The sequence below is a fragment of the Anomalospiza imberbis genome, chromosome 16, assembly GCF_031753505.1.
Source record: "Anomalospiza imberbis isolate Cuckoo-Finch-1a 21T00152 chromosome 16, ASM3175350v1, whole genome shotgun sequence".
NCBI classification, from domain to species: Eukaryota; Metazoa; Chordata; class Aves; order Passeriformes; family Viduidae; genus Anomalospiza; species Anomalospiza imberbis.
In genome coordinates, this window is record NC_089696.1 from 481,469 (window position 1) to 509,194 (window position 27,726).

At 44.5% G+C, this 27,726-nt stretch overlaps 1 pseudogene; it reads left to right on the forward strand.

Moving 5' to 3' along the window:
* The first annotated feature begins 16,576 nt into the window (after positions 1 to 16,576).
* LOC137483931 (major facilitator superfamily domain-containing protein 1-like) lies at positions 16,577 to 23,571 on the forward strand (annotated as a pseudogene).
* Positions 23,572 to 27,726: the final 4,155 nt, after the last annotated feature.

The window sequence follows — 27,726 nt, forward strand, 5'->3', positions numbered from 1 at the left end:
GGGAATGAGAATATGGGATGATGAGCATCAACAAGGCCCCCTTGCTGACACCAAGTGGCCCATGCAACGTCCTGACAGGAATAATCAGGACCCTCAACATAGAGCTCACATGGCAGATTTACAAAACATCATCATACAGGGGATACGGAGAGCTGTCCCTTGAGGACAGAATATCCGAAAGGCTTTCCGTGAACAACAAAAAAAGGATGAGGACCCCACAGAGTGGTTGGAAAGACTGAGGAAGACCTTTCAGTTATACTCAGGAGAAGATCCCGACACTCCAGTGGGGGAGGCCCTACAAAAGACCCAGTTCATGGCAAACTCATGGGTAGACATTAGGAAAAAGCCAGAAAAGTTGGAGGACTGGCAAGGAAGAGGCCTGGACGAATTATTGCGAGAGGCACAAAAGCACAAAAGGTTTATGTAAGGAGAGAGGACGAGACCCATAAGAAACAAGTCAGGATGATGGTAGCTGCGGTCCGAGAAGGGCAGAAAACTGCCCCATTCCTGACCCAAAGGAGGGTGGCTACGCGAGGAGACAGACAAATCCCGAGATGGAATGAGAATATAGAAGGAAAGAAGGAAGGGAGGGGAGTAACTTGTTTTTACTCTGGGAGGAGAGGTCATATGAAATGGGAATGTCAGCAAAGGATAACTGATGAGAAGCAATTCCATGAGGACTAGGGGTGTCAGGGGCTCTATTTGCTGGGCACAAAGGAAAGAACGGAGCCCCTGGTAAAAATTAAGTTAGGTCCCCAGCAACAAGAATATGAGTTCCTTGTGGACTCAGGGGCAGAGAGATCAACTGTCCAAACCCTCCCCCGAGGGTGCAGAATATCATCTGACACGGTGCAGGTAGTTGGGGCTAAGGGAGAGCCCTTTGGAGTACCTGTAATAAAAGATGTTTTTCTTGAAACTCACTCTAAGGTAGGTATTGGCTCATTTCTATTGGTTCCAGAAGCAGATTACAACCTTTTGGGATGGGATTTAATGATAGAATTAGGAATTGGGGTAGACATAATAGAAAATAAACTGAGTGTCAAGTTGTGCCACTTAAGGGCTATTGATGAAGCAAAAATAAATCCTCAAGTTTGGTATACCCCTGACACAGTGGGAAGGTTGAATATTGAACCTTTTGAGGTAACCATTAGGAACCCCGAGATCCCCGTGAGGATCAAACAGTATCCCTTGTCTAACGAAGGGAGACGGGGATTACAGCCAGAGATAGATCGGCTTTTAAAGCAGGGGCTGCTCAAACCTTGTATGTCCCCCTTTAACACCCCCATTTTACCAGTAAAGAAACCCAATGGCAGTTACCAATTAGTGCATGATCTGACAGAAATAAATAAGAGAACTATCGAAAGATTCCCTGTGGTTGCTAACCCCTATACACTTTTAAGCCAACTGGGTCCTGAAAATCAGTGGTATAGTGTAATAGATCTGAAGGATGCCTTTTGGGCTTGCCCCCTCAAGGAAAATTGTAGAGATTATTTTGCCTTTGAATGGGAAGATCCGGACACCTACAGAAAACAACTGAGGTGGACCGTGCTCCCTCAAGGATTTACTGAGTCCCCTAATCTGTTTGGACAAGCCTTAGAACAAATCCTGAAGGATTATACACTGGGGGAAAGAACAACTCTAGTACAGCATGTAGATGATTTGCTAATTGCAGGGACAGAAGAAGAAGCAGTAAGACAGGAGACTATCAAGTTGCTAAATTTTCTTAGCTTGAAGGGGTTGAAAGTATCAAAATCTAAACTACAATTTGTAGAAGAAGAGGTAAAGTATTTAGGACACAGACTGACTAAAGGAACCAAGAAACTGGACCCCAAAAGAGTCCAGGGGATCCTTTCCCTTCAGCCTCCAAAAACCAAAAGACAAGTAAGACAATTATTGGGACTTCTAGGATAATGCAGGCAATGGATAGAAAATTTTAGTGGGAAAGTCAAATTCCTTTATGATAAGCTGACTAAAGATGGGTTGTTGAAATGGTCCCCAGAGGATATGAAGAGCGATTGAAAGCCCTCAAAACCGAATTAGCAAATGCCCCTGTCCTCAGCCTCCCAGACCTCAAAAGACCCATTTTCTTATTTGTTGATGTAGGCGAGGGTACGGCACACGGAGTCCTGGCCCAAGACTGGGCTGGAAGTAAAAAACCTGTATCTTACTTATCCAAACTTTTAGACCCAGTCAGTTGAGGATGGCCTACCTGTCTACAAGTAATAGTGGCAGCAGCTCTCTTAGTAGAGGAAACAGCTAAAATCACCTTTGGGGGAGAACTGAGAGTCATATCCCCCCTTAATATAAGAGGGGTGTTACAACAGAAAGCAGAAAAATGGATTACGGATGCTAGACTCCTAAAGTATGAGGGTATCTTGATATCATCTCCTAAGTTAAAAATAGAGACAACTAACTTACAGAATCATGCTCAGTTTCTATATGGGGAACCTGCCCCTGAACTTGTTCATGATTGCATTCAACAAATAGAAGAACAGACTAAGATTCGATTAGATCTAGAAGAAGAAGAATTGGAGCTCGGAGATCGGTTATTTGTGGACAGATCATCTCAAGTTGTAGAAGGGAAAAGAAAATCTGGATATGCCATAGTAAACGGGAAAACCTTGGAAGTGGTAGAATCAGGTCCCTTGAGTCCCAGTTGGTCTGCCCAGGCATGAGAGCTGTATGCAGTACTCAGAGCATTAAACTTACTAAAAGGGAAAGAAGGAACTATTTATACAGACTCTAAGTATGCCTATGGAATAGTGCATACCTTTGGGAAAATTTGGGAAGAAAGGGGGTTAATGAATTCACAAGGGAAAGGGTTGATTCACGTGGAGCTAATAAAAGAGACCCTGCAGGCCCTGCGGTATCCAAAGAGAATAGCAGTGGTGCATGTACAAGGACATCAGACAGGGATGGGAACTACAATAAGGGGAAACAACTTAGCAGACCAAGAAGCAAAAAGGGCAGCACTGTTGACACTAACATACAAACCAGTACATATGAAAAGGGAAGACTGCCGCACCTGCGGGCAAGACCTAGAAACAGCACCTTGTTGGGCATGCTGGAAAATGTGTGGAGTAGACTCCATACGATGTGCTTGTGAAAATCTTAAGAAAAAGCATTGCTGGTTTCATGGTGCAAAATATATTTTAACATTTACCACACAAGAAAAAGAAAGGTTAGACCAAATGGGGGTGCAGGAAAAAGAGGAAGGTAAATGGATACTACCAGTTGGCCAAGAAGTGCTTCCAAAGGCAGCAGCTTTAAGAATATTGCAAGCAATACATAATAAAACCCATTGGGGAACTCAGGCACTAATTGATCAGCTTGCCATCAAGTACATGTGCATTGGGGTATATAATTTGGCTAAACAAGTGACACAGCAATGTTTAACCTGCCAGAGGGTGAATGAACAACAGCACAGGGAGAGAGTAATGGGAGGGAGAGAATTAGCTCGAAGACCCTTTTCACATGTACAAGTGGACTTTACCGAATTACCGAAGGTAGGAAGGTATAAACACCTATTAGCAATGGTAGACCACTTGACCCATTACGTAGAAGCGTTTCCCACAGCCAGAGCGACCACCCAGGCAGTAGTGAAACCATTGTTAGAAGAAGTGATTCCTAGGTACGGATTAAGAAAAGTAATAGACTCAGACCATGGTCCCCACTTTGCCTCTACGGTGGCAAAGGAAGTCTTTGCTGCCTTAGGTACTCAATGGAAATACCACGCTCCCTGACACCCACAGAGTTCGGGAAGAGTAGAGCGAATGAATGGAGAAATTAAGAAACAATTAACTAAGCTAATGATAGAAACTAAGATATCATGGGTGAAATGTTTACCCCTACCTCTATTAAATATCCGCACTCAACCTCAGACGGATGTAGGAATTTCTCCCTTTGAAATGTTATATGGCATGCCGTATGATCTGGAAGCCCCTGTGGATCATCCCTGTATAGAAAATTCACAAATTAATAATTACCTTACACAAATTATGAACAGAAGAAAATAATTAAGAGAAAAGGGACTCCTGGTCCAACGACCACCATTAGACTTGGCAATACATAAAATTAAGCCAGGAGACAAGGTATTTATAAGATCATGGAAAGAGAACTCCTTGACACCCCGTTGGGAAGGTCCGTTTTGCTTACCAGAGAGACTGCAATACGAACTGCGGAGAAAGGGTGGACCCATGCAAGTCGAGTGAAAGAACCAGTTGCTCCAGATGATAATTGGAGGATAACCAGCCAGCCAGGGGACACCAAGGTGACTCTGAGGAAAGACTGATGGACTCAATACCAGTAATACAGATTAACCACACAGGAAATCATACAGGATACACTTATCGTCTCATTAAAGATTATATAGTTATTTGTGAGAAACCAGGTTGTAAATGTTATCCTTTTGTATGCTTCATCTGTAAAGTTTGCCCAGAATGGTGGTGGGTCCACTGCCAGAAGGAAAGACCCCTACTGGAGTCTGTAAAGCGTGCTATCAGGCAGAGAGGAAACTGACAGAGGTGACGCTTCAGCTAGGGGAATTGGCCGGGGAGTGGACACGATTTGAAACCGAGACGTGGTGGGAAATATACCCAAAAGGGGTGCATCCAGAAAATTTTGCTTTCACCCCAACGAGCCCGCTCCCTTTGTTGCCCAAATCATAAAAAATGTGCTGTCGGATAGAAGTGAAAAGGATTCCGTGCAATCCAATCCAAGTGAGAGATAAAAATTGGGAACAGTATAAAGTCAGGCTGGAGCAAGAGGCTGGGTGTACTGGAGAGTACCGTTGCTGCCGAGAAGATGGTCAATCCCGCGGCTCGAAGCACCCGAGTCGGCAGGCAAGGCAGAAAGGAAAGAACCAGGCCCCCTCTGAATGGAATAATGCTAAAATGCTCTAATTAATGCCAGCCGAATACTGATCCCTCTTCACAAAGGAGCTTAACCGATACTAAGGCACCCAGAGGGCAACAACCCCGAAAGGGAAGGATAGGACATTACCGATTCGATCCAATATGGCCAGGACTCCACCCTCATTGGCAAATTATGGGAATAATCATGCTCTGTATTTTGAAACCAGGGGAGGGCTCCCAAACCTCACACCAACCTTTTAGATGGACACTGACTCAAATAGATGGTGCAGAAATTCAAGAGAGAATAACCTCCGGACCCCCTAGCTTCAACCCAAGACTATGTGAACTAGCCCCCATAGAACCCTGTTTAGACAAGAAGGGATTTTACATGTGTCCAGCTTCAAACCCCGGCAGGGGATACTGTAATTACCCTGGAGAATTTTTCTGTGGATACTGGGGTTGCGAAACAATAGCCCTAGATTGGCGTGTACCCAAAGAGGATAAATTCCTTAGAGTATCCTGGGGACCCTACGCCTGCAAACCCCCTAGGGGAGAGACAAGCAGAGGAATAGTTGAACCAGGGAACTGTCAATATATATATCTAAACATAACCGACCCATCAGATTCTGGATGGATCATGGGCCGAACATGGGGAATTAGGTATTGGGAACCTGGTAAAGATAGAGGCAACATGTTTGTAGTAAAGAAAGGGGTGTTACCCCAGGATCCACAATCTGTAGGCCTGAACCCCGTGGTAGCTGAGGAGGGAAGAGGAATCTACACCGAAGAAAATAGAAATCTGACTGATTTAGAGGATGGGGAAGATAATCACACCATGAGTAACCCAACACGGGTGTCACCAACGGGAAACCCTCAAATGAGCACCCTCTGGAAGTTGATAGAGGGAGCCTATCAAGTTCTTAACAAATCAAACCCCTCCCTTACGGAACACTGTTGGCTCTGTTTTGATGTCCAACCCCCATATTATGAAGCTATAGGAATATCCGAAAAAGCTAGGTGAATGAATGGTAGCAATCCCCCACAATGTAATTGGAAGGAAAGCCAGACACAAGGAATAACTCTCTCTCTAGTCACAGGGAAGGGACGATGTATAGGGAGAGTTCCTACAAACATGCAATATCTCTGTGCCACAATTACTAAAGCTAAACGGGAAGATGCTCCAGCTAAATGGTTAATTCCAGCATAAAACACGAAATGGATATGTTCAAAAGGAGGGCTAACCCCGTGCATTTCCTTAGAAATATTTAATGAGACCTCGGACTACTGTATTCAGGTGGCAATTATTCCCAGAATCATATACCGTTCTAATGACGATGTATATGATGACCAAACCACCTCAGTGCACCGCCTACAAGAACAGGAACCACTAACAGCATTTACAGTAGCCACACTAATGCTTATGGGAGGTACTGGTATAGGCTCCGGGGTAGCTTCACTGGTAAAGCAGACCAAGGAATTCAATTACTTAAGAATTGCTGTAGATTAAGACCTCGCTAAAACTGAACAGTCAATTTCGGCATTAGAAAAATCTGTAAGGTCCTTATCTGAAGTTGTTCTACAAAACAGACGGGGGTTGGATTTATTATTTTTGCAACAAGGAGGCCTATGTGCTGCCCTCAGAGAGGAATGTTGTATTTATGCTGACCATACGGGAGTAGTCAGAGATACAATGGCAAAACCAAGAGAAGGACTGGAGAAACGAAAAAGGGAAAGGGGAGCCCAACAAAGCTGGTATGAAACTTGGTTTAACAGTTCTTCGTGGCTGACTACTCTATTATCCACCATTGCAGGCCCCCTGATTGTATTAATATTAGGAATCACCTACGGCCCCTGTATCTTTAATAAAATCCTTAATATAGTAAAAGTAAGATTAGAAGCTGCACACCTCATGCTGATTAGAGCTAAATATGAACTCATACCTGAGGATCTTGAGGCTAATGAAACTTTAGTCCTCAGCCTACAGGTATTAAAAAGATTTGATGAACAAAATAAAGAAAAAGAAAAGGGGGGACTGTAATAGGTAAGAGAAGCCTCTTTGTTCATCATTAAACAGGAACTCAAACAAAGGAGGGGGCTTTTGTGAATAGCAGGAAACCGCAGCATAGAAACTAGAGGGTATGCTGACTCCTTAAGTTGATTGTACAACCAGGGTCAGGAGGTGTGTAACCATCTATGGAAAGATCGTTACAGGGTCATAAACCCCCAGCGAGGAAGAGGAGGAGAGCCTTCATCCAGACAACTTTGGCGGAGCACTGACTCCCCGGCTGCACCCAGCGCTGTTTGCTTGTCATTGCTTACTGTAATCAATAAATTTTCTAATCAACCTCTAAAGGATCGGACAAATTATTTACCCTAACTTATAACAGTAGGGGTCCCGAACGGAGCTCACCCCTGTTGTTGTAGTTCTCCCCGGTGGCCGAAAGGAAGGAGGCGTGCAGGGTCTGGCACTGAAGTCCAGAGCAGCAGCTGTCCCTTCTTCTTCCCTGTGGCACAACCAGTGGCCCAAGGGCGAGGAGTGCAGAGTCTGTTGCTGAAGTCCAGAACAACAGCTGTCCCCACTCCTTCCCTGGTGGCAGCCCCAGGGCAGGCTCTCTCTCTCCTGTGTCCACTTGCCCCAGCCCACCCTAGTTTAGTCGCTTTAGGTGGTGGTGACAGACAAAAGTCCATCAAGTGTTGTGTTTCCCTCTTCCTCGGCTAGGGCATTTGTCTAGCCCCCTCTCCTGTGTTTAGTTCTTTATTTAGGGGTGTCTTCATCCCCCCAAAAAATACTCCCATGATCCCAGGGGGTTTTCTTATTTACATTTTAGTCCCAGAATCTCGGTGTGGTGGGGGGAAGGCAGGTTACCTTTGGGTAGTTTAGAGAAAGCAAACAGAGCAATTAACTAATTAACATTTCAATATCGGTAGCCAGCAGTCATTCCAGTGTTGCCATGAGAACTAGGAAGGCCCTGCCCGCCTCTCTGGGGAACACCTGGAAACTTTGTTCATTACAGTATTCATTTTAATATTTGTAAAGAGCCAATCATATAATATGCATTTTTCACAACAAACACCACAGATTTATGTCCAAAAAGGAGACAGAGGAGGCCTATAACTTTATTCAAATAAAGGGAGAGGTCATGGGACATTTCCCCTGGGGTCTCTCAAATGTTTGGAGGACACAGTCTCCTTTTTATCCTAATTTCCTGGCTGCATGGCCCTCTTTCCCCGTTGGCTGAGGTACTTGAGAGGTACAGACTTTCTGAAACGCCCAATACCTGAAACACCTAATACCTAAGACCACCTTCAAATGTATAACTCCCCACCGTTGTCTTTTCCTTGTTGTCACTCAGTGGAATTCCTTATGGAATTTATGGTTCTACCCATTGTTTCTTTCATCTCTCAGTATCCAATTTTATTTATCAGCAGACCTACAGTTTGTTTGTAAAGACAGATATCTCGTTCCATTTATCAATCAGTGAAATCCTTCCCATTGTTTATCTCTCAGTATCTACCTTTATTTACCAGTAGATCCACAGTTTTTTGTAAAGACAAGTCCCTCCTTCCTTTCAAAATAATTTAATGAAGTTCATCTCCCATTGCAAAAGCTTCTTCCATATCTCTTAAGGTCAGGAAAACCCATTGTGGTAGTTTTACAAAACCTCATTTGTCAAATAATTTCTGAATTATGACTGGTGACTGGCGGTGACTGGTGCTTTGGCCAGGGAATGTCTGTTATAGAGATTGTCAGCCTTCAATTTTAAACAGACAACCTGCAATGTATCTTGGAAACCACTACCAGTATGTCCACTTCTAATGTGTTAATTTTTAGTTTACAGCAACAGGGTGAAAGGAGTTGATCAACAGTTAACTCATGCAACCATGAGTAAACTAGTAAGTCAGCAAATATTAATCACAAGTCTAAGAAGCAGGATGTGCCTTAGCTTTTTTAAGATAATGTTAGGAATGAGACGCTTGACTCAGCCAATATATCAAGCAGCAATTCAATTTATTAATTAATATTAATATGCTAACATAAGAGCAAAGACAGCACCGGGTTCAGTGATGGGGGTTTTCCCCTACGACTGCACACCGGTTGTTGGGCTTGCTGGTAATTTATCAATCATATTCATGCATATTCATAATCTTTTCCCAGTTTCTACGTGAGCTTTCAACAGTTTCCATTTCTACCTTTAACGTCACAATTCCATACTCCAGGATCATAAATCTATGATGGCGATGTTTGGTTCCTTTCCAATTTCTATACCCTATTGTGTATATCCCAGGATGTGTGTCCAGATGGTGGGGTCCAACTTCTGTTTTCTGGGATCATTAATCTATGGTAGTGATGTCCAGCTTCCCCTTTTGAAGTCACTAATCAGCAATCTTGATGTCCATCTTCCTTCTCCAGGAGCTTGAGATAGGGTCCCTTCCCTTTCTGTTTAAATCCTTTGTACATTCTAAAGCTACAGTTTAAAATCCTTAGTACTAAACAACATTCTAAGGTTTAATTCAAAAGTCCTTATTACAAACCAGCTTAAGACTTATATATTCTAGAACTACAGTTTAATATCCTTAATACTAAGCAACATTCTAAAGTTATAATTCAAAAGTTCTTATTACAGAACAACTTAAGACTTATTATTTGCACACAAAAGATTGGTTCAAAAGCCTTCTTTCATGCTTTCCACGGTTGTTTATTAGAACTCATCTTTATAGCTGTCCCATGGCCGTATTCCACACATTTCATAACCACAACTGCACAGGTTGCCTTTATTTACCTGACACAAAACACAACTTTGTATTTCACAGATAAGGAAAACAGAATGTACCTTGTGAAGATAAAAGGAACAAAACCTATTGAAACTGGCACAGAAAACGTGTAACCAGCCAGCACATAAAATGTGTAACCAGCCAGCAAAAGACTGTGCATGCTTCAGAAATAAAAGTGAAAATTGCAAAGTGAGGAAGACTGCCAGTCTTTGTCAGAACAACCCCTGAGGAAGACCTGGAGCCCTCTTCAATGTGACCACCAGAGTACGCTGTGCTTGTGTGTCGCATATGCTAATGATATTAATGACTTCCGAGAATTGATTTGTATAACCATTCCTATTGCAAGGAATGTAATGAATATGCATGACATTTAACCATATATTGTGCTGTGTAAAACTGCTGGGTTAGCGTGTTAGAAGGAGCGATCCCCCACATACCCACTGCCAAATAAAGCAAATACCCACCTCATTGAGTCAGTCTCTGAGGTGAGTCTTAGCTCAGCGTTGGAGTGAATCAGGAGCTATCTCAAATCAGACATCATCCTTGTTAAGTACTCAAGAGACCACAGACTCTTACTATTTCTGTTTGATCTGTTCTCATCTGACTGCATTTTAATACTGCAGCCTCTGTAGTTTTCTACCTTATTATAGAGTTTTATTAATCAAATGGGCTGAAAAAATAGATAAAACTATGGGTTGGATACATTCACAACCAGGAAATTTTTGTATAGACTAGCCGTGTCCATCTGAGCACTCCATCTTTGTTTGGCAAACAATATTCTCACTAGTCAAAATGTAATTAATGGCTTCAGTGTAGCATGTTGCTTTCTTTATCCAACAGAGAAACAGGTGCATATGCTGGTTTGTTCGCTCTAATCCTTTATATTGCTTCAGTGTAGTAAGTGGCACTGGTATAAATGTGCACAATAAACAAAATAAAAACATGTTCAACAAGGCAAGACTGTGAAAATACCAAGAGGATCTCAGGCTGCTGCTCCCTGTTCAACACTAATGGTACATCAAGGAGGTGTTTGGAAGTTTCTGGCAGCACTGTACCCAGTGCCTCAGTGTGAAGAGGATGGGGAAGGGAAAGAGAACAGAAAATAGAAGAGGAAGAAAAGGGAAAGGGAAGGGAACAAAAAGGGAAAGGGAAGCAGAAGGGGAAGAGAAGTCAGGACTTGTAGGGAAGGCTCAGGAGAGGTTTTGTTTAATGCTCATAAAACATTAGTGAAAGCAACTTTCATTCTGGGTGAAACCCCTGAGATTCACAAACATGGATTTCTGCATCCCCAAAAGCAACTCCAATTCTTTCTTCATACTCTATTTAATTTAAGTTCTTTAGAGAACATAAGAAAGCAGAGGTGAATTCACTGTAAGCACTGTATTTGAAATGCTTCAGATAGTTATATTTTTTACAACATTTTGATCAAAACACAGATTTATAAATTTTGCTGTAACTTTTTAAAAATCATCTGATTTGATGGAGGTTGAAGTGACCTGCTCGTTGCTGTGCTGAGGTGATTTGGCAACAGCAAAGTTACTTTATCCTCTGCCTCTCTTCAGTATGCTTCAGTAGCATTTTCTGGACAATGGCATCTTTGCCTAAAGCAAATGTCTTTTTGCTACAGTCCCCCAAATTAGCACATATCCAGTTACTGTCCACCTTTTGATCTGTAACAATAAACTGCTGGACTTGTGTACTACCTTCCTTGTCCCCAACACTCACAGGTGAAGGTCCCCTGAGAGCTCTGTCATGTTATCAGGTAATGATGGTTGAGTGGTGCAGCATTCCCTTCTAACGGCATTATGCTAATTGCCAAACCTTAAGTGCAGTAGGATCTACTCCGAGGAACTGTAGGATAGTGGTCCTGTCTTCCAGCTCTGTATTCCGCTAATTCTCATTGCTGTGTTATTGATATCGAAGGGTGCTTTTCAGGGAAGATGATCATCACATTCACAGTGGATATGAACATAACATGTGTGGTGTTACATTTTAGTTAAATGGTATGCTCTGTCTCACCCCTTGAAAATGTAGAGTTTATTCCAAGCCTGTGCTCCCCTGAAGTATCATGTGTCTGTAACCCCATTGGCCCAAGTCTTATTCTGTGCCCACTCTGAATCTCCCTGTTAAGCTGTGCCAGGTGGACCAGGCTCTCTCTTGGCCCTTTTCTCCCTAGCTTCTCCCTCTCTTCCCTCTCCCTCCCCCTCAGAAACCATGCTGCTTCCCAGGGGTAGGACCCCCAATAAACCCTCATCTAATTAGCACCCTCAGAAGCCGTGTGGAGTCTCCTTACCTGCCTGCTGCTACCAGCAAGCATATAGCTTAGGGGGACCCCCCCAGGGACCACAAACGCACTGCAACAAACATGTGCATGCAAAAGTGTAAGTTCAGGGTTGGTTTCTTTCTATTAACTTGCATGCAGGCTTTATTAGTTTTTTCATGCATATTAAACCAATGAGTAGACCTTGAACTGAAGGTAAATAAGATTTCCTGAATGAGGCCAAGATGTTCTAGCGTGCTGATCTTATACATTTTACTCCCTGCCCTATAAAGTATAGAGTGGACAGAAAAAGCAAGCTATGTTGTACATAAACCGTAGCCTCTGCTAGGACAAGTATCTCATGTTAAACTAAGAAAGAGCTAAAAAGTGTAGTAAAATATGCAGAAGCCCATGATAATCCCAGAAATGCTGGCTGCTGTTAAGTGTTTTATCATAGCCCTTCTGCACCCAATAGCCTTCCATCCAGTGAGAGACAGAAAGATGAACGGAAGAGGATGGGAGATAGCCAATGTCACTTTTGTGCATATATTCAGCACCAGCATGCTGCTTTCTTTCTCCTGTCCTGGACTCCAACCCCAGCCCCACTTTTCCTGCTATATTCTCAGCTGACAAGCTGCAGGTGCAGACAGGCCTGGCTGGGGACAATTTCTTCAGGCAGGAAGGTGCAGCTGCACACACCTCAGTGCCTCAAAAAATTACAGCAGCATCCCCATTTATTTCCTTCGCTTTGTATAAAGCGATGTGTCTCGGATTAAGAGAAAGCACTCTGGAATGAATGTTTCCTCTGAAGAAAAGGGTTTCAGCAATCTCTTCCCACCAATAAGAAATTAATGTTAATGGATGAAAGTGGAAAAAGCCAGCCATTTATCGACAAACCAAGTGTCCCCACGGCACAGGAAAAAAAGTGAATTAACGCTAGATATTGAATTGTCAGAACCATACTACACACCCACACCAGGGAATAAAAAAGAAGCAAAAAAAAAAAAAAAAGCTACCAAAAAAAGTCTGACCACATGGCGGGGAGGAGGGGGAAAAATGGCAACAGCTTTTGTCTCAGGGAAGGAAAAAACCAACAAGTTCATGCAGTAGCTCAGGAAAAAAAAAACATATGGGAACCTGGTGCACCTCTGGTCTCCTCTTTACAGCACATGAAGCTGGTGGATTTAGTGTCCTTTTGTTTGCTGGGTCTGCTATTCTGAGGTCTGGGACCACACTTTTTGCTGACACAGACATGACAGAGACTAGTATTACATGTTTTTGATGGGACAAACTGATAAAGCAGGAGTCTGCTCCCAGCTCTGGCATTTGCTCTGGTGTTTGGTGAAAGCTGACCCAGCAGTCCCAGTAAATGCAGTCATACTTTATATGTCTTGTTATGCTGTGTCTTAGGTTGCAAATACAAGATGTAGCCGGGGGTGTGTATTTTATTGCCATCTGATAGAGGTGGGGCAGTTATCTTCTGTTAATTGGGCCACCTGTTAAAACCAGGTGGGGCAGTTTTCTTTCTCTTCCAGACCCACCCTCCCTCCAGGAGATATCTTCTGTTAATGGGCCATTGAGTCTCACTGCATGACTGATAAAATTCCATCATCCCACTGGGAGATGCTCTGCCCAGAGGGAGGAGCCAAGCATTCCTACCTGGATAGAATCTGACTTTTGGAACACCACAGCAGCCTTTCCCCACTGGATTCCCAGAGGAGCAGCTTTCTCTTCCACTGGATTCCCAGAGGAAGACCAGGCCCATCTACACCACCACTGGACCTTCAGAGGAAAACTTCGCCCTTCTTCAGGATCACTGCTCCAACAGAACCACACCTGTCACTGCAGGAGGACTGCAGCCACCATTCAATCAGACTGCTACGAACGCCCTGACCAACAGAGTGTCAGGTCGTATTCTGATTGTCTCAGTGTTGCTTTGTATTATTGTCGTGGTTTGACATGGAAGTGAATGTTTTCAGGAAGTTGGGTCAAACCAATCAGTGGTCAAGTTTGGATATTGGCACCTAAAGTGACCACTGAAGGTATGGATACGCCTCTGAGAACACAGGGGGTTAAAAGCAAGAACTCCCAAGAGCTCGCTCTCTTTGGTTCCGGTCAGGGTGCTGTGCAGATCTCCCCTGCCCAGCCATGGGGCTGGGTGGGAGAGGGGAAGCCATGAGGCCTGGTCGAGGTGAGCCGAGGGGTAGAAGGACTGGAACCGAGCCAGCTCCTGTGGACGGAAGGGTGGAGAGAAGTGGAGATGTCTTTGTCATCCACCCCCCCCAGAGGGAAGAGACAGAGAGTCCGGACGGCACCTGTAACTTTGCCAGCGGAGGAGAAGGAGGGGGGGGAAGGTGCCCAGCCTTGGCCTTGGGAATCGGCTGCTGGGCAGAGATATCAGCCGTCCAGGGAGTCTGAGCTTTTAACCCTTTCCTGAGAAATGAAGGCTTTGTAAAATATTACTCCTCCTTGATTTGAAGTAGAAGAGAGACAGTCTGGGATCCGAGATGATGGAAGAGGAAACTGTTGAGTTGGAAGGAGATGATGGAGTGGCTTGTGGCTGGAATTTTCTTGTTAGCCATAGACTGAACCAAATTCTCCTAACAGAAGCTGCACTTAGGGGGGTGCGTTGGTAGGCCAAGAGACCTGTTTCAGTGATTACCAGCAGAGGAGTGGAGAGAACAGAGGAGAGTTGGAGAAGGTGTGGAGAGGCCCTCTGTCTTCGAGGAAGAAGAAGAGGAGAAGAAGACCTCTGTTCTTGGACCCTCAGCCCCAGGGGAAAATGGGGGGACTGTAGTCCCAAGATGAGATGCTGAACTGTTGTCTCTTTTGGTCCATGGCAAAGCATCCTTAAAGGAGCCCTATGAGCAGTCTGTCCATGCACGGTGGTGAGAGCACTGTGACATGGAAAGGAGAGTGTCACCACGGCAGATTTTCTCCGGGTGGTTGCCATGTGTGACATGGAAACACAAGGGTGGCAATTGTGTTTCCTGGGGAGTCTGTGGCACAGGAGAGACTCCTGTCTCCCTTGAAGGACTGAGTATTTGATTATCTGAAGGGTGGCAACTTGATCAGGATCCTGGGTGGTGTCTCACTGTTGGGTTTGTTTGGAAATTAGGTGGGAGGAGGAGGGGTGTTTTGGAAGGTCTTCATCCAGGATTTAGTGTTTGTAGTTTTTATAGTAGTAGTAGTAGTTTAATGAAGTTTTCCTCTTTGTTATCAAGCCTGGGCCTGCTCTGCTCTGTTCCTGATCACATCTCACAGCAATTATTTAGAAAAGTGTATTTTCATGGTCGCGCTGACATGGCACCAGTGTCAAACCATGACAATTATGCATTTTTATTTTTATTTTTCCTAATAAAGAACTGTTATTCCTACTCTCATTACTTTGCCTGAGAGCCCCTTAATTTCAAAATTATAATAATTTGGAGGGAGGGCGTTGACATTTTCCATTTCAAGAGAGGCTCCTGCCTTCCTTAACAGACACCTGTCTTTTCAAACCAAGACATGTTGTTAAAGAGGGAGTTGGGGAGGATTCTTTTTTATAGATTTCTCAGATGAAAATAACGTGCAAACAGGCTAATATTATATCTGAGAACCATTTTTTAGTAAAGGAGTGTTCCTATCAAAGGGGACAGAAACATGAGCAGAGAGGGGAAAAGAGAGATGGAGAGAGAAACAGAAGACAGGGACAGTGCTACCGTAAGAACTCCAGTGCTCTGTGAGCATCAGCACGGCAAATGGTGTTGCATGTTGCAAGCCACAATGAGCTGCGTGTCTCTAGTGGCGGCTCGACACGGTACAGGCCAGTTGCCACGGGTTGATATTGCGGCAGGTGTGGTTGCAGCTGGGTGCAAGCGCTGGCAGCCGGTGGTGTGGACAGGAACACGGCAGGGGCGGCTGGCTGTGGCGGCGCCCGCTCTGGTGGGGAGGCAGCGGAGCACAAGGTTGTCGTGGCGATGAGCTGGTTCATGGAAATGGTGAAGCAGGCCAAAGCAGGTGCGGACAGGGAAGCAGGACCACCAGGATGAAAAACCATGGCGGGGAGGGGGCCAAACCAAACCCTACAGGCGAGGTCCCGCTTCCTCCAAGGAACCCAAAGAATAATAGCTCTCGTGTCGCAGTTAACTGCTTTTATCCGCTAAAAGCTCCTCCCATAGCCTGATTTCCTGGGTATTCTTCCCAGACATCTGGGCATTTGTCCCACTGGCAAGTGTGGGGGAGGGGGATGTCGCTCACAGCCCGATTGTGGAAGCATCCTCTGCCCTGACTGGCTGCCAGGCAAAGCCTTCCTAGGGACAGGGCTGCCAGCACATGTACAGCCCTTACAGGAATCTTCCATTTAATGTGTAACATATGTTGAGGCATAAATAAAAATCAGATTAGTCCCTCTCACTCAGTATCACAGAGGTAAATGTCTTAGGAGAGGCACAGAGGAGATCATGTTCTCTAGGTCATACCCTGCAATGGAGCTCAGGACAGAGTCAGAGACTATAGAATTCAGAGCTCTCTTGAGAGTTCCCTGCCACTTACCTGCCTCTCTAACCTCCCACCATTATTTTGATGATTGCCAAGTCATTTTATAAAGAGACCAGTCTTCACGAAATTGAAAGCAGAGAGTAAACTGATGAGGTTTATTGATGTGTTTTGAGGTTTTTAGCTTTTTGACACAGAGTGCCTTTGTCCTGACTTAAGCATGTCTTTTGAGGTTTGTGCATTTTTTCTGTTTCTTCCTAGTTGGTGTTTTCTTCTCACTGTGTTGGGATCACCCATCTTTGCTTTAGGCTTGCACTTCAAGGGCTTGCCATACCTCCTCCCAATGATGTTAATGGCTCTTTGGTTCCAGGAATGGGTCACACGGTAGTAAGGAATTCACATTTACATATTTTCATATTTTCATACTTACATCTCACTAAAGGGTCATGATACATTTTTGCCTTCTAGACCCTTGTCCTACCAGCTGGCTTCACCTGCTCTTCGCCAGCGACTTGTGTTGTTGGCAGACCACTGCTCCTTGATTTAATGCGTGCTGAAATATTTAAGTCTTCCCCTCTAACAAGTTTGACCTTCTCTCAAGGGTGGGCACTGACGTGATTTCTCTGCCTATGAAATTATTTTTGCTTGCCTTATAGGATGGCTAAGTTCACCTCCCATGCCCCTGCATGATTTAGTCCATTTTTAAGTGGACTGTGAGGCTAGCACATACCTTCTCTGGCACATGCCTCCTCTTGGCATGCATAGACCAACTTCTAGCCTGAGCTCTCCTGTGGGATGTGCCCATGGGGAGGACAGTATGGGAATGCTATGGGAAACTACAGTAGTTTAGGATAAGGCATTTCCCCAGAGTCCTCTGCCCCCCAATGCAAATGAGGCCATGCCCATCACCTGTCAGTTTGTGGTTGTCATCTCCCCAAGTTCTGGAAAGTTCCCTGTTCTCGTTGTTTTTAATGGTTCCCTCTGTAAACCACTCCTTCCCTTTTCCCTCATTGGCCCAGTTTATGTTACCCCATCCCTGCTCCTCCCCTACACCCTCTTCCCAATGGATCATTTGTACCCTGGTTACTCCTTCCCTCCCCAGTTACATACTCTGGCCCCTCCTTTCCCGGGGCTCTCGGAGTCTGCTTTCCCTGAGTGTGCTTGTCTCCCTGCTCCTATTTCTGCCTCCCTGCTCCTTCGATGAATCCTCAATAAACCCGCTCAGATTCCAGCAGCTCAAGAGTCCTTCTGTCTTCCTAGTGGGGATTTTAATTATGCTATCCAGGCACCCGTTGACCAGGCAGCTGAGGGTCACCCCGTGGGACTTGGTCCGGGGTAGTGAAATAGAGATTTTTGGAGTTCACTTGAATTAACAAAATAAATTAAAACATTTAAATTTTAGTTTGTAGAATTATGTGTTGAATTTTAACCTTTTACTTGAGAAACCTCTGCCATGGTACAAAGGGCATAAGAAAATGCATATCTCTGAAGCTTCTTGCATAAAGGACAATGCCAGAGAAGACCAGGAGGTGCAAAGAACCCAGATAAAGGGGCTCCTCTGTCTCCAAGCTTATCAAGACTGACAGACCTACTCAGATAGGCACCAAAGGACCAAAAGCGCATGCACAGAAAAGTTCAAGAGTTCAAATAGGAGGAAGACCACAATCTTCAGCCTCAGAGACCACCAGAGACCACCTGCGCGACCACCACAGCAAACCACGCATGCCCAGAAGGGTGGGGACCTATTTAGCATGAGAGGCGAGGACAGGCGGGGCCAGAGGTTGAATATGCATGGCAAAGTTGTGTAATGTATTGCATATGGAACACCTTTGTGAATAAAGATGTGGGTCAGACTGAGGCTTGGGGCACAAATTTTTGGAGAACTATCTCACTTGTGCCGGGCGCTGACATACATACCCACTTCATAACTATATCGAGTTGTGGAGTCTATTTATTTATTCTGCAAATCGCTTCAGTAGCCTTCGCTCTCCAGCTTGAGAGAGCTGTTGTTTCTGTGCCATTCTCTTCGTCAAGCCTGTCTGTTCAAGAGAGGATTCTTCTCTTCTGTAAGTTGTGCAGAATCGTTATCACAACTTCCTGGTTCAAGGGGAAGGAGCTGGCACTGGCATTTGGATTGACTCTTGTCTTTCTCCCATCTTGGGAGTGTCCTCAATTTCTTCTTCACCCACCAGTTTGATACAAAATTTGGAATGCAGTGGACACTCTAGGGAGGTGAATTTCTTTGGTGTTTTCTAGACCCAGGCCAGCTTGTTTTGTCCAATGATTAAAAGAACCTGAAAGAGGTAGTGAGGTAAGCAGGAAGTGGCACATGATCTTCCAGTTTTTCCTGTTGCTTTCTGTGTGCAATGAGTGGTGTTTTCTGCACTGATGCCAGAAAACCTGCTCTAACTCTAGTGTCAGCCTGACAGTTTTGGTTTCTTGGCATATTTTAGCATCTGCAGTCATAGATAGTCAGTACTTAATATAGGAGCAGTCCCATGGAATAGAAACTTCAGAGCGAAAGAGACAGGAATGAAATGTGTTTGTTATTCTGTACTTTGGCCAGCAGAACCTGATGATTCTGCAGCAGTGTCTGTACTGGTCCCAGCAGAAGATGCCTTGCACATGGCTGACTGAAACCACATTTAAATTACTGTAAGAAGAGGAACCTGCATTGCACATTTTTTAGTGTGAATCTCTTCTAGGGCTTTAGAAGTTTTGAGCTTCTCCTCTTTTTAGTGCAGTGAGATGAGATCCGTCTCAAGTGGAAGGAAAGGGTTATACAGCACATGAGTAGTTTGCTGGAATGGTGATGTCACTTCAGTGATTATAGAAAAGTGTTATTTACAAAACAAGGCAGTATGAGCCATCACCCACTGAAAAGTGATTAATCTCTTGCAGAAGTTGAAACTGATTAGCATCCTCTGATTCCAGCTGTCAGAGAGAAAGCTGTGGTGAGCATGGGGTGTCACATTCTGTCTGACATTTAGTTTTGTGCTCAGGCAGCATTTGCAAGCAGAGCATAGTGACTTCTGTAGCCCATGAAGGGGTCAATACATCAGAAAAAGTGTGCATTCATCTCAGAAGCTGTTTTGGCTCTTTGAAAAACAAAATGTGTACAGAATTCCTTCTAAGAAGGGATGTCTGCAGCAGATGACCACTGTAAAACTTGTTTTGGTGTAGGCAGCGTAACCAGACTCACTACTCTGGAGCTGCCTGTGCTCACACACCAGACTGCTGGGGTAACAGCAACAGGTCACACCAATGAAGAGGTACAGCCTGGCTTCCTGTACAGCTGTGATACGCCTCCCCTGCTCTGAGGACCAGGGAAGTTCCCAATGCTTTTATCTTGGGTTTCCCTTTGCTTTTATCTTGGGTTTATTGCACAGTTCTGCTGCAGATCAGGAGCATTCTAGCCACAGGCCAGCTGAGCTCTGCCTGAGAGACTCAGGTAGCTTTAGCCTCACTGGCCTGCAGCCATGGGAGCTCAGTGTGCAGAGCTCAGGGATTGTGACAGGGTGGTGCAAGGTGAAGGGTCCTACTCTGTTTTAAGAGAATCCAGGCTTAGGAGTCATGGAGAATTCAGCATTTTACATGAAGTGGGTTTTGTCATTCAGTGCTCTCCACTCCCAGGAATTTCTAACACTTCTTGTGTTTCCCAGGGAGCTTGCTCTGTGTGCTGGGGGTTGTTTCAGCCCTCACAGTCAGTGTACTTGATAAAGTGGGTAGCTGGGCTTGGATGGCGTTATCCAGCAAGAATCCAAAAAAGTGGTACATGTTTTTTTTTCCATCTCTTATCCTGGAAATCCCAGGTGCATGAGCACTGCCACCAGAGCATAGGGAAGGCTTCAGCAACAGGAGGCAGTCCTGGCCAGGAGAGGGCATTTGCACCCCTTGGTTCAACCCTGCAGAGCAGTGCTAGGGAGATTGCATCTGCGAGCCACCAGCCAAGAGTTCCCTGCCTAGAGCCTTCCAGGGAGCTCAGGTGGTACTCAAAATGGCAGCAGCTTTCTGAGCCAGTTACTTTCTGACTGTAGGTGGCTCAGAGGAGCGTTCTGTGCACGAAACTAGCTGGTAGCCTCCCTCTGAACTGCTTTCTGGCTCACATGATCCAGGATAGGAAATAGCTAATCTGGACAGTACTGGTTTCTTGCCAGCCCTTATCTTCAATTCCTCCTTGCATTCTGTCTAGGAACAAGCATTACAAGCAACTTTAGTCTGCAATTTTTATGCACCTTGATCTATTAGACAGCTTCCTTCTCATGACAGTACTCTCAACTGGTTTCTGTAGTTGTGTTGTGACTCCTGTTTATACTGTACCTTTCTGCTGTGTTTCACTTAAGGATGTGCAGTGGACTCTTAACAGAGCCTGCTCAGAACAGTCTTGCAGCCAGAACCTTTATAAAAATAAGAAACTTTTTTTTTTTTTTTTTTTTTTTTTTTTTTTTACTGGATAGTGTTACAGAATGCATGTTTTAGAGTCAGTACATCTCAAATTTCTCTTAAAAGTATATGAGCTGCCTTTTATTTCCCTTTTAACTGCCATCACTTCTTAAATCTCTTGTGCCCTTCAGTGGATTGCAGAAAGTGACACTGGTGTGAAGCTGGGCTATTTTCCTGGAGAGTGAGGGCACATCTTGTCTTTGCAGCAGATTTAGGACATACAGCACCTTCCCCTTCCCTACTGGCTCCTGGTCCTCACCATCATGTTCTTCTACAATTGCATCGTCTCCTTTGTGGCAGACACCAGATACTGTTCAATGGTTGTGGCCCACTGACTGACATGAACCGACAGAGCCTTGCAGGCCTCAATTTTGGAGGGACTAGGAAATACAGGGGTAATAGGCTTGTTCCTTCCACTCGTGAAATGTGGAGAAACATGCGTTTGACACCTAAAGGTTTGAGGGTTTCTTTGACCCTTCTTTCCCTTCAAAGATGAGAGAAGCTTCTGAAAGACTGCAAAAATACCTTAAAGGAAAATGATTCATCCAATATTTAAAGCTTCAAACACTGCCAAAGGAGAATCAGAAGGATTTGGGAGAAGGGAAAGAAATACTCAATTTAAAAAACAGTCCACAGACATTTCACCTTTGTGACAGAGCAGCAAAGTGGGTGTCTGCTGAGCTGGGTGGGGTGTCAATGTCACATGCCTGGGGCAGCTCTGCCCTACAGCTCCTGCACTCTGCTGTGTCCAGAATATAACTGGGCTTGCTCAGCCTGAGTTTGTACAAGAGGAAGCCTTTGTATCTGGTGAAAGCTTCAGACTTCCTTTTTAATGCCTCTCTTTGCTTAAAAGAAAGCACCAACCTGGCTATCTAAATTGAGACTCCTGCTTCTGATCTGGGGCTCTGCCACAGACTTGTTTTGCTGTTTGTTGCCCTTTGTGGATGATGTAGCAGCTTCTATCACATCATGAGGATGAACTTTTATATTAGGTAAGGCCTGCAGTAAAATAAATAAAATTATTTTGGTAGTATTTCATTAGTGATTTGAAAGAAGCCACTGTGAAATCAGGAGGGAAGAAATGTCATCAGCATGACAACTGAGGGGAAGCAGCCATATAGATAGCCAAATCGCCAAATCAAATTTAAGTAGATACAAGATCTTTAAATAAACCTCTGTGAAAGCTGTTGAACTGAATGACTGTAAATTCTATAAAGAATTTGAGGAAGTTTAATGAAATTTCTGCATGTCCCTAACAAAACCGAAAGACTGGTTTTGACAGGTTTTTGTTGTTGTTTTTTGGTTTTTTTTGTGTGGTTTTTTGGTTGTTTTTTTTGGGTTTTTTTTTTTTTGCTGTAACCAAGGTCTTCATAAAGGAATTTCCTGTGCAATTCCTGGTATTTCTCAAATGCAGATGTTCAATATAAATTTTTCTTGCTGCTAGATTATTTTTAAACCATGGTCCTGCCCCGCAGCATTCACCCCTTTAAACTGATAAGGTGCTTAGCCTCTTAAAAGAGGATGTCAAAACGTCACCCATGCAGTTTGGACACACAACGTCACACTGCTGCTGTGAGCTGTGCTGATATAGGAAACACATGCTCCACTTTAACCTGCAGTTTCACTCTGCACTTGCTGAAGTGTCTTGAAAGTGTCTGAAAATACCAGCTCTGCTGTGGTGTGCATTAATTAAAAAGAAAGTAAACCACCAAGGGCTTGGCACTACAAACCAGACAGAATCAAGCTTGTTCACAAGTCCTCTCATTCAAACCCTTCCTGCCCATATGTTTGTGCTCAAACTTACTTTCTATCAAAATAACCAGATCAAGAATACTAATTATTTTATTTTATTGGCTTCATTTTATTTTTAGCAAGTTTATCCAGGATAAATATTCTAGTTAAAATCAGCGGGCAGCCGCTTACATTTTGGAGCAGTATATGACAGCTCCCTCATTCTCTCTGCAGCAGTTGGCATATTAATTGTGAGTACCCAAAACACAAAGTACTCGCTGATAACTTGTTCCTGATTTTTTGAAATGTCCGCTACAGCCCCTCAAACAGAATTTCTCCTGTTATGGCTGAACAACGAGTCCTTTATATCCTTGCAAACTGCAAGATGCACCTTAACCTGACTTAAATTACAAGAAGTAACGTTCCCCTGTTTTTACCTCTGTCCTGTAATTGCGCTATGGTAGCATCAACCCATGGCGTATGGCTGTGTGTTTTGGGAAGTCTGAGATGGAAACAGAAAGGAACCGGGATAAGCTTTACAAGTAGATGGGAAAGGACAACCTGCATGCAATCAGGCCCTGTTTTGTCAAACAGCTTCCATTCCTTATTACCATAATTATCATGGTATAATGATGATTTCCCTTCCCCTTTGTTAAAACCTGGGGTTTCACTTGAGTACCGGACACGTAGTAACACTTCAGTCTCAGTTCAGAAGTATGCAAGAGGTAGAACAGCTGGTCTGCTACACTGCCAGCAGCCAGGAAATGCCGTGTCACTGCCACTCCTGCCAGCGCACTTTGCGCAGCCCTGTGTGCCACTAGGACCCATGGGAAGCAGGGTCCCCTGGAAGAGTCTTTCTGCTCATTCCCTTCACCAGGACTATGTTGGACTGAGAGGTGTCCTTGCTGTTGTCTGTGCCATGCTGACTCTGCCAGTCTTCGCTCTCCTGGCCTTCACGTCTGTGCCCCTGCTGGTCTCTCTACCATCTGGCTGGGGATCACTTACTCCTTTGCTACTGCGAGTTCTCAACTGTAGCTGGGTGTATTGTGGCTACACTCCTACATCTGGATGGCGTATTACTGCTGCCCTGGTTTCCTGCTGAGCAGGTTTCACAGCCACAGTTTGAAGTCACTAGCTCTGCAAGTCTGACATCTTTGCTTAGTAAACAAATAACCCTAAAAAATCAACATGGAGCAGAAGGCAGAGCACAGAGCAAACAGAGTTTGAACATCTCCATGGATGAAGACTGTGCAGCATCTCTGGGCCACCTGTTCCAGTGTCTGACCCCTCACAGGAAAAATGTATGTCCTTGTGTTCAGATGGAATTCTGTGTGGTTTCCCTTTTGCCCATTGCTTCCTGCCCAGAGCAAAGTCTGGCCCCCTCATCCTTGCTTCCTCCCAGCAGGTACTTGAGCACACTGGTCAGATCTCCCAGAACTTTCCTGAGCAGCCCCAGCTCTTTCAGCCCCTCCTCCTGTGACAGATGCTCCAGTCTCTTTATCACCTTTGTGGCCCATCACTGCGTTCCCTAAATCACATCTGTCTTGTACTAGGGAGGCCAAAACTGCATACAGTGCTCCATGTAAGGCCTCATCAGTATTTTAACACAGCTGGCAAATCAGACTCCTGCTAGACTGTGGCTTCAAAATATCCTTAGGCCTCCACTTGCTGCACTACTCGTCAGTGCTGAAATCCTGCACTTGCATTTTTTCAGAGGAAAAATCCCATGATGAATTTCCAGCTGTAATTATGAAAAACCACATGCAGCAGGGCTGTAAACTAATGCTGGAGACTTGCGAACAGAAGAAAATATGCGTTCTGAACTGATTTGTGTTAATACCCTTGCTTAAAAGCAGTGACTTCAGCCTGGTCTGCTGAAGCCATCAGCTTTCTTAGTTTATGCCATGTGATGCAGCAGTTAAATGAAAAGGGTGTCAGTGCTCTAACAAGTGATGGGATAACCACTCAGTCCTGTACTTACTCCTTCATGGAAGAAGCTCACTCAAAAGCCAGACACTCCTGTTTGATATCCCACAATCTACCTCCAAATTACTAGAAAAGAAACTTCACTCTTCTGTTTTGAAGAACAGTTGTGACATACTTTCCTTAAAGTGTGCCAATGGTTGACAAGATTCTCATTGGTGTAGCACCAAAGCCTCACTGCCTGTTCTGTTGGGTATCACTAGGAAGCATTCCTGTCCCTCTCCTGAGTTCACTACCTATATGGAGAACTCCTTTTGGTTAGAGAGGGTTTGATAGAAGGCATTGAGCAAAGATCCTTGCACTTGCTTATAAAAGCCTTGTCACAGAATCTGAAGATGTGGGGACATTCTGGTGACCTTTGGGTCTCTTGCACAAAGACCATCTTCAAAGCGGGAGGACTCCTCTGGAGCCTCTCACAGGCAGAGTTCTTCTGGACAGGCTGCTCCTCTCTTTCAGCTCAGATGGATAAAGCTCAAAGCTGACATAACAGTAGGAAGGGAGGTGATGACCCTTCCTTGAACAGTACCTGCTCACCTCCACTGGGCACACTGATTACTTAACTCTTACCCAGCTTTTTTCAGTAATAACCCCCTAATGACCAGGAAGCCACCTTCACTTTGCCTGCCTTCCCCATTTTTGCTGGACTCCTGCAGCCGGGATACCAGAGCTCAGCTCTGAGCTTTCAAAAAGGCAACTGCATGGCTCTCATACTTTGATTGAGCTTGTCATGGAAATGAAAGGGTGGCATTCACAGAGGTCAATATGCTGCAAGAAATGGAAGGAAACAATCAGGATTTTGTTTAACTTTTGTAGTGTGACACTGATCATGATTATGGGTAACTGAAACCCCCACCCCTTACACTGTCCACAGCCTTAGACAGCCTGGGCCTTAACATTTAAGCTGCACATATTCTCTGGCAGAACATTCTCCTTGCCAAAGACACAGTGGATTGAGACTCATAAAATACAGACTGCAGTCTGAAAGTGGACATTAGTTAAGGCAGTTCACACTTGGACTTGTGTTGCCCTTCATGCCCAAGTGCATGCTCCCAGCAGCCAGGACATTAAACACTGACACAGAAGAACACACATTTATGTAAGTCTGTGGGACAAGACAGTAGAGAAAAAGCCATCATTTTTATGATCTTCATGAAGAACCTGGCATAACAACATGTTCCAGTTACTTCAACAGGCCCCTGTGCTTCTGATACACCTGGACATAGAGTGGTCTGTGATTTTGGCTTAAGTGGCACATAGCACACACCCAAGCAGCAGCAGAGGAGGGGTCACGGAGAAGCCAAAGGCAGCACAGCTACTATTTCAAGTATCTGTATATGCAGGAGGGAGGAGGAAAGCAGTGGGTAAGACACCACAACCAGAAGGCAGCTAGACCTAGAGAGGCTGATAAGTAAAGCAAATTCCTGCATTCTTGCTGGCTATGGAGAGTGTTTTGATCTGCTTGAGGAAGAAGAGGTTGTCCTACTAGCAATATAAGGAACTTGAAAGAAAGGGAAAGCAAATTCAACATGAGACTGTCTTAATTCCCAGAAGCAAGATAAAACTACAAAAATAATCAGGGCCACTATTTAGCCCAGTAATTTGAATCTGCCTCTTCCTGCTCACCAACTATGTTCAAAGGGAGGAGTGGCAACTGGGCACAGCCTAGGCAGCCAGCTTAGCCTGATGGGAGGCTTCTAGGCATCAGTTTTTGGCCAGCAATGAATTGTTACCCAGTCCATTTCTTGCACAGCTGATAACCAGTAATGACAGAAACAGCTTACATGTGACCCAATCTCCCCCCAGCCAGTATTGCTGTGACCCATCTTTCCTCCTTAAGAAACAATGGGAAATTCCAGTCTCAATGACATTTAATCCATCACCTTTTCCAACGAGAAGTGTTACATGGTTTCAGAAAAGCTTCAAGCTGAAATTCAACAGAAGACACATCCAGGGGCTTGGACAAATAGCTGGGTGGCCAGTTCCACCACACAATCACCCAGGTAGCCAGGACACTTGACATCCATATACCAGTGTAATCATATTGTACATAAGCAACTCTGACAGCCTTCCAGGGAACATACTACAGCAGTTACTAATTTAGTGCTTAAATAATTGTCTCCACACATCACTACTTTATGTATCTTCTCTCACTAGACAAGCCCCAAGAATGTACTTTGGCTATTCCAAGTCTGATTAGCCTGTATAAATAATTAAAAAAACTCACAATAATGCTGCTTAAAACACAAACAGAGAGGACATTAATCTTCCTCATTGAGTGCAATGCAGGGTGTGATCCAGTGATGCAACAGATGGACAGTATCAGACCAGACCTGCTTAAAAGGTTTTGCACAGTAGCCAGCAGTCTTCACAGGGAAAAACATGCATGATCTGGGTTAACTGGCACACATGAGGATCAGGAGGGATGACACACTGCAGCTGGGCAGTTCATTAGAGCTGTGAGCTCTTGTACAGGACAGACACAGTGACATATTTAGGGACTAAGCAATACATATGCCTAGAACCACAGATGACTCACGAAAGCATGCAAGTCCTCCTTTAACCACTTCCTAGGCTAAGCTCACTATGGACACCATTTTCCTTCCCAGACTGAAGCAGCAACTCCAATAATATTCTATCCCAAGTGTTTAGCTACAAACCAGCAGTTCTGGGGAAACAAATGAGGTAACACACAGAGCTGCAAACTGGAGCTATACTGCAGTCTACTGTTGGCTGCAGCTCAAAGGAAAAACAATACTTCATTGCTAATGTGCTATCTATCAAGGACATTGCCACATTCCCACACTATGCAGATCCCACCCAAACTTTACATGTTTCAGAGGAGAGTTCTGAACTGTAAATGGCCAAACACTGAAGTCACTGTAGGAGTAAGGGCTGGCCGAGAGGCTCTGTGAGCATCACAGTCTGGAAGTTCAGGAATGAATGCTGCTGACACACAACATCCTGGCTGAGAGGTCACTGTGTCCTGCTCACCCAGAACTGCAATGTCTGTAGTAGCTGGAGTTCCCTCCTCTGTCAGCCAAGGCAGTCATGAAGGGTGGTACATGAAGGGTGTTTTATGCACTCACTAGAAACACACAAGTGAGGGTATGATTTCTCCACATAAAGATTACCCCTCGCTCAAGGGGAATTACTATGTTTTTCTACAAATAGCCTTAACTATTTAAAATATTTGAATATTTAATTCTA